Below are 8,379 nucleotides of genomic sequence, written 5' to 3' on the forward strand. Positions count from 1 at the left end.
ACTTTCTATTGTTCATGAAAGAAAACAAACAGCAGGAGTTCAGATTCAGAGTTGAAAAGTCAAATAGACAGAAAGGAGCAGAGAGCTGAGCTGCTTTCTCTCTTCATGCATTCATTCGATTCACCCTCACTGCCGTCCGGCCACAGACTGAAAACTGAGCTGGAGGTCTGTCTTCCTCCAGAGAGGACAGAAAAACGACCAATATGGTTGAAAATAAAAGTAATTTCTTCAAACTGAACCATTTAAAGTAGATGTGTCTTGTTTCCTCCAATGTCGTCTTTCTCTGTGATTTGAGTCTGAGCTGCTTCACAAACAGAGACGCCTTGTAAACATCGGCTTTTACCTCTAAACCTTCCTCCTTCCTATGACTCTCTTTTCACCTGCACTCCTCTCAGACGGCGACGGGGTGGCCGAGGCTTCGCCTGCTCCAAACCTGATCTGATCCTGTCAAACCAAAGCAGATCAGACCTGAGAAGCTGTGAGTGTTTTCTCCTCACAGTGTTCGTCACATGGCTCGTGAAAACGCGTTTTACTGCAGGAATTAAGGAAGTTTCAGATTCTGGATATAATTCATGACTGAGGTTGAACCAGAAAAACACGACATTCATTAACAAGAGGCTGATATCTGTGTATCTGTGTATCTGTGTATCCGTCTAATCACTGGACGTGTGTAGAAAACTAGTAAGTAATGTTGTCTTGTTCAGGAGTTTTCTTCTGATGCTGGCGTCTGAGGATGAGAGTGAATTCATGTTTCATCTCATCTCCACCCCACAAACTGAAAAATTCAGCTGAACAAAACCCAAAGCGTGGCGTTTCTGTCCGGATGTGGAAGAAAAGCGAGACTTTAACGACGTTAGCGGCGTTTATAGAGCGTGAGCTCGCACAAAAAAGATTAAACTAGATTGCACTTTTTTTTCTTTTTGCATGAGTTCAACAGAGAATGAGAGCATGAGCTGCATCTCGTATTCAGATGAGGGTTTTTCTGCCTTATTGCTCACATTTGTCATGAAGTGTTTGGAAGCAGAGCAGCGGCCCCAAAAAAACAAAATGAAATGTGGAGGAAATGATCAGAGATCAGAGTCGTACAGCAGAGACAACCGAGAGGAACGAGAGGAAAAATAAAAACATAATGTGAGAGCTGATATGCTCCAGAGTCACGGCCATGAGGAAAAATAGAACAAGACTAAATTACAAGTCTAACGACATGGACCAGAGTTTTCCTCACACCTTCATCCAGTAGTTTTACTAGAGGACGAGAAAAATCAGTTAACTCGTTCTTGTTTATTCACCGTTCTCACCACCATCTAAATTCATCTGTTAATGAAATGCAATTTTCTCTTTGTTTCAGTGCTGAGTGTGTGTGATAAACATGTCGATTTACTACAGGAAGTGACGACAATCGCAACATAAAGTCAGTTCTAATGAAGCAAAATACAGTGAAATGTCCCCCAAAGATATTTTTGTCTCCCAAGATATTTTTAAAGCATGTTTTCAACATTAAGAAATGAGGGGAAAAAAAATAGAAATTAGCAAATTCAAAGCCATTGGATTAAAAAAGGAGCAGCAGAGCAGAGTATCGACACGGTATTGGTTCAGGCCTGAACCAGCAAGTTTCACTATAATCAGTGGGTTTACTCAAAACATCGGCTTTGCTTTAAATCCAACGCTGCCAAGTTCACGTCTAGCAGGAAAGACAATTTATCCTCCAAGAGAGACGAGAGCCAGGAGTGAAGTCCCTCCGTCTGCACCCCGCTGGAACACACACCTCAGCTCAGCATCACACACACCAGCAAATCAAACACTGCTCTTTCACACTGATGATGATGCGACCCATTTATAAATGTGTGTGTGTGTGTGTGTGTGTGTGTGTGTGTGTGTGAGTGTGAGTGTGTGTGTGTGTGTAATTATCTGATATTATTACGACATCTTACATCTCGTTTGTGGATGATTGTGTTTGACACACGTTATGATGGTATAAATAATGTATGGTGTGAGACTCACACTGGAGTGACACTATCAATAATACATCTTGTCAATTGCTCAGTGTGTGTGTGTGTGTGTGTGTGTGTGTGTGTGTGTGTGTGAGTGTGTGAGACAGTATGTATAATGTAGCTTGCCACAGCGGCCCGCTCTTGCTGCAGCAGGCTGAGCGGAGGCAGCCGGAGACTGGCTGTTTCGTCCTCGCTGCTCTGTAGAAGGCTAAGCTCTGCTGACACTGTGTGGGCAACAGCCTCCACTTTAAAAATACTCAGGGAGCGAAGGCAGGCCTTAAAGACCTGCTGGAACATTCAGGCCCGGTCTTTCACGTCAGGTTGATCAGTTCTGGTCTCCAAACTGAACATTCATCTGTGGGAATTTGAGTTCCATCAATTAAACATCCAAGAGCCAAAAGCAGGAACAGAGGAGAGCCTGAAGTAGCGTGATCTACTGCGTCTGACTGAACCCTGCTGTTTACGAAGACGTCTGGTTTAAAAACTGGTAAAAACGTTACTACAAGCTGGTCGTTAGCTTAATGAAGCAGCTCTGGATTTTCAGGCTGAGTCTCTGTTTTCGCGACGCGTTCGAGTGAAAATCGTTGCTCGGCGTCGCTGAAAACAACAAGTTCATGAAAGTGCTCCGACTCTGTCTCCATGGAAACGGGGAGAAACAAAACACAGCTCCAACCAGTGGCCCAACATGCAAACTACATGGATTCTGTCTGAATGGGCTCGTTTTCAGAACGTCGTTGAGTAAATGTGAAACTTTCCTGAAAAAACCCCTGTAAACGGGGTCTTACAGGTGTCGAGCTCACTGACGCCTGTTTCTGAAGAAGTCTGCTTTCTGGAACATCAGTCAATGTTTATGGCCATCAGCTCACAGTCACTGTAAAGAGAAGAGAAAGAGGATAACCTGGATCTCTTTCACCAGACGCCGAGTCTCCGTATTGAAGATCTGCCGTGTGACAAACGCCAACAAAGACGTCTTTGTCCGCTGCAACACCAACCCAATGACTGCATGATGAAGCAGAGGAACATCGGTGTGGAGCAGAATAAACCCTCCTCAGAGAATCTGAAAGGCTTTTCAGGCCCAGCTCTTCCCATAATCAATGCCATTCTCCAGATTTGAATCATTCAAAGCCTTGGGGATCCATTCTTCTCATGAATGCCGCCCAGACGCCGTGTCTGAGATGGAGGGTTGAATTTTCATCGAGTTTAGCTCGGTCGAAGCACAAATAACAAACGTATCAGCAGCAGCAGCAGCAGCAGGCAGGATTAAAGCCTCACCTGTGCTGCGGGGTTTACCTGCTTCGGAGCGTGAAGCCATGTGATCTGATGCCACGGCTGCCCTCACCTTCCTCCCAACACAATCAGCCGCTCGCATGTTGGTTTGTTCAGACCACACCTCAGCAGCAGCGCTGATATTACTGCCCGACACTTTTAAAACCGTTATCTGGACCAGGGCCGGGAAACACCGTCTCATTCAGAGGCTTCACCTCGAGTGTCAAACAGCGTCTCAATATCATTTAAACTCTTTCTTTGTTGTGACGCAGAGTATCCAGGAAATTTTTAAAAAAAATTAACAATTACTGTCAGAATTTACTACAATCTCATCATGAGGGCATTTTTAAAGAAATCTTCTAGTGCAAAACACAATGAAATGTCCAGAAGGAACTTCTCCTTCAGCTGCTGCATCCTGCATGTTTTTACAAACTGTCGCTGACAGCAGGGCTTTGAGGCTAATGCTAGCTTTCTGTCCTTCACTACAGCATCACTGATGTCTCAGCTCGGGTCTCTGTGTTGTGCTGTTTCTGCTACTCTGAAAAATCCATGTTTTGGTTGAGATTTTTAAACTTTGCTTGCTGGTTTGGCTGGATTGGTCTGAAAGCTTTTTGGATCAGAAATCCTCCAGATCATTAAAAGCTGTACTTGTTCTAAGGAGACCAAAACAAAACATGCACAAAGAGACACTGTAGAGAACCCGAGAGACAAAACACAGTTTGTTCAAGAAGATTAAACCTTCACTTTCTCACAGTCCCGAGAACGTACAGCAAGAAACTCCACATGAGGATGTTGCCCTTGAGTTGAACACAAAGATTAATCAAGTGAAGAAACTTTCAAATAACTTCACTACCTTGAATCCAAAAAGCACAAAGTCGGCGTTGTGTCAGCACCAAGGTTAACTCCAACCAGCCTTTCTCTTCACACTTTTGCATACTTGCCAGTGTTTGACTTCACTGTAAAGTTTTACTGAATCAGGGGCTGAGCCAGGAGGACATGCTGAAATCTCCTGATCTGCAGCAGCGGTTTGTCCTGGAACCCCCACACGGCCGTCCTGTCCTCCCACCGGGACTCTGAAGGCTCGTGGGACATTTTCCTCTCTGGACGAGTCGAGTCTGACTTGTCTGTTTGGAAGCCGCAGCTTCTCGCTCGCCTCCGGACGGCGTTCTGGATCGCTGCTGTTCCTGCAGCAGCTTCGCTGTGGTTACTCTTTAGTGCTCCTATAAATATTAGATGACGGAGCACTGCGGGCTCAGGCTGTGGCTCCTGTCGGATGTGACAGACGAGATCGCAGGCGCTGCAGGATGGAACCTCGGTCCTCGGGCGGCGCGTCAATTAGCGAGCGGACCCGGTCTCTGGATCTCTCAGGGTGAGTTCCCTTCAAATCACAGGGACAACACAGGAGCACGGCGCCCTGTTAGAGCTATTTCTGAACACGAGGGCTTTGCAGACGTGCAACAAAAGCCAATGTGGCCTTTTCAGTCTGAGTACACCGAAACTATTTACATAAAAGTATGTTCTAGTTTGATTCCCATCATCCTCCAGAACTGGGTTTCAACCGAAAGCTTTTTGATACAAACCCTCAGGAAACAAACAAACAAACAAACAAAAAAACCCGGTTTGCCTATCCCTGGGATTAAACGAATACCAGACAGCACCTGTTAATAGAAGGTCAGAAAGCAGGCACGTCTGCACCAGTGATGAATATCAACACAACAGTCTCAACTGACACAAACCTTTAAAAACTCACCAGCAGAATCTAGTTAAAGAAAACATCTGAGACGAAAACGATGCTGGTTTGTGCGTTTCTGGAGTCAGTAGGTGTGATAATTGTGATATATTTCCATTCGGCTGCGTCTCCCTGTGAGGTGATTTGATTTTGTGGGCAGATTGAAAGGAGGCGGCAGCAGAACGTCTGAAACAGAGTCGCTCCGTGAGAAGCAAACGAAGGGAATCGAGGATGAAAAGTGAATCACACTCTGCGTCTGCACGGCGATTGATCGTGATTTTACAGGTTTAGCAAACATTCAGAGTACCTTAAAGACTGACTGAGAAACAATCACTCACAGTCAGACTGACAGTCAGTTCCACTGATTACCTGCAGAAGAACGTTTCTGCATCGTGGGAGAAGCGATGCTGTCGACCACCACCGCCCAAAGATGACCAGGAAAACATGGAAGTGCTGAGGAATGGCCTGAATTATCTGGGTTTAACCTGTTAAGCCCAGATCATTTAAAGCTCCAGCCTACAGCTCGGCACTCAGGGCCAAAGTGAAAGAGTTTTCCAACTCATTTCCAACAACAGTGGACAACACTGTCAAGATGTCGGTACTTTTAAGTTTAAAGAAGTCTGAAAGATGAACTCTTAAGCTTCATGATCTGATAACGAAGTGGAGAGCATATTCTTGTAATGGGTCTTTGAAGACGAACGATGCGTCCGTCCGGCCGCGGCGCTGCTCAGCGAGCGGCGCTGTGTGTCGGCCGTGGTGGCCGGAGGTGTAAAACTGCACCAAATCAAATCTGCATGAGATCAAAAGAGCGCACATGTTTTATAAATGATGCAGACGCTGCCTCACCCACAGAGCTAATCCCACTTAGCGGCAGCCTAATGTGATTTTACAGCCACTTGTGAGTTGGAATTTCTTGTAAATATTTGAAAGGATTCATCCTGAAATTATTTAACTACAGTTTTTGGGTGGAATAAAGAAGAACCACTTTAGCTCCCCGGTAAAAACGTAATGACTTCAGGGTAAATGCATGTTTTTTTTATGCTGATGTTGAACTTTTTCTTGAGATGCGTTGCCGCGGTAAGTGATGCTGAGCGGAGTGTGTGCTCCAGGGCAGCTTACGTTCAGGAGAAGAGCGCAGCGGGGATGAGACACCACCTACTGACCAGCCAGCTGCATGCACACTTTCATTCCAGGCTTAAGCGGCATCAGTAATAACAGACCGTCCAGCACCACCTGTTCCCGTCACCACTGTGACTCACCTGAATTATCAATATTAAAAATCTCCCCCACATTAAGAACGTTCACGCAGTTTAAGAATCAATAATACAGACAGTAATACCCTCGAGACAGGACTGACTGGAGTACGAAGTGACGGCATGTGGAGTTTAAAATCACAAAAATCTCTGAATCGCTGCAACATAAAACAGATGTTTTAAATTTAATCAACCGAGCACAAGCAGAGTGGTAAATATCCAGTTTTGATTAATGAATGTGTCTGAAGGCGCTCGTCTCTGGCCTCCCACTCGGCGACACGAACACGGTACCAAAGTGTTGTAGTCAAGATCACCTGACCAGAGACCAGGTCAAGACCAGGTCAAGACCAGGACCAGATCAATCCAAGACAAGGGGCCTTTAAGGGGCCGAGACCGAGTCCAGACCAGGACAGGCCCCAGACTTTATGAGGCCAAAACCAAGTCAAGGCCAAGATCCGAGCAACCCAAGGCTGAATCAGTTATGAGTCGAAGTGACATCCTTGCTGTCCTGTGATTGATTGATTGATTGATTGATTGATTGATTGATTGATTGTACCAAACACAGCCTGTTCATGATCCGGTTTTGTGTATCAAAACAATAGAGAGAGAGGGAACAAGTTCTAATTGCTGAATTTAGTTAAAAAGCATGTCTTTAAAAAAAAAAAAAAAAAAAAACTAACCTCCCTTAAAGCTGCATTAAGGAGTTTGCATGTTTCATACGAACAACGGCCCCTGCAGGCCTTGGGCGTAACTGCAGCTTAGTGAAACGCTCGTGCCTGTGGCTTGCGTCCATGTACGTGCACGGAGGAGGGGAATAAAACTGCATCAGCAGCCTCAGCACGCAGAAGAGGCGATCGATTGGCAAGAATGGCTTCAACTGAAGTAAGTGAAGTTATATTTGTAACTTTTGGTCAGCCTCCTTCATCTCTCTTTTAGGAGCACTCAAGTAACCTTTAAGTTTCTTTTGCCTGCTGGGGTCTGTGCTGGAGCCGTGGCAGTGCTAGAAGCCCGTCTTTTCTTAATTTCTGGAAGATCCATCCTCAATACTGCTCAGTTGTTTCTGCTGAGCATCTGGAGGAGTAATGGCTCACAAAACGAAAGCTAAGCAAGTCAGGCCAGCGGGGGCGCGAGAGATGCGCGGATTGCGGTTGCACCCGCAGAGCCCGCGGATAACCGCGGATCGGGCGGATGACATGCTGAAAAATTAAGATTTTAATTATATTCGGGCAGGTTGTGCTTGAAGCACTCAAATTTTAAAAAAAAAAGCAACATTTTAATAGCCGAGGCAGCTTCAATACACCTAAAAACTACTCTGTGGATGGTGGGCAGGTTCGGTTTTGAAAACTTGTAGCCCATTGGAAATATAAGGGATTATATGAAGATCATAGAAGTTTAAAATGGATCAAGTTGATGTATCTATGTTGTGTTCTATGTTTTAATGTCTATGCTTGCGTGTTTTTTCAAATCCGTCATTTTCATTGGATGGAAGGTGTGTCTGTCATAGTCAGTTGAAGTAATTGGCTATATGTATGTGAAGAAAGACTGCGCACCGGGGGAGCGGGAGAGCGGCAGGAGAGACGTGAGGGGTCCAATGAACGGCAAACGGAGATCTGGAGAGAGATCCACGGCACTAGGAGGTCTGTTGCAGACAGATCGTGGTCAGTCCCACCGTGAGTGAGCAACCAGAGTTGGTGGCTGGTGGGCTGGTGATTGCTCGTGAGCAGCCGGGAGCACGGACTCGGGAAGCACGCCTGAGGACTGCGCCTGAACGCCTCGCACTCTGCCAGCTGTGGACTCAGACTCCTCCAGGAGCCACCTGTGGGGATTTACCTGCGTTTCCCTTTGGACTTCTGCATCATCTGCATCATCCAGTGGTGAGATTGAACCGTCTCATGTGCGGATGAGCGCCCTAAACTTGTACAGAAGAAGAACAGGCCTGCAACCTTTTTTGTTTTGTGTGAGTGTGTGTGTGGTGGGCCCACGTGCTAAAGACCTGGACGCCAACGGAGCGAGTCTCTTTAAGTTGATCTAGTGGAACGATCTGAGTTTATTTACCCTTGAGAGGGTGGTGGACAGTTGCTTTGATTGAATAGTTCAATTTTTCTTTTGTTTTTAAGCGCTGTTGGACTCTAAGTTCTGA

Source organism: Salarias fasciatus, chromosome 5 (assembly GCF_902148845.1).
Source record: "Salarias fasciatus chromosome 5, fSalaFa1.1, whole genome shotgun sequence".
In the NCBI taxonomy this organism is placed as follows: Eukaryota; Metazoa; Chordata; class Actinopteri; order Blenniiformes; family Blenniidae; genus Salarias; species Salarias fasciatus.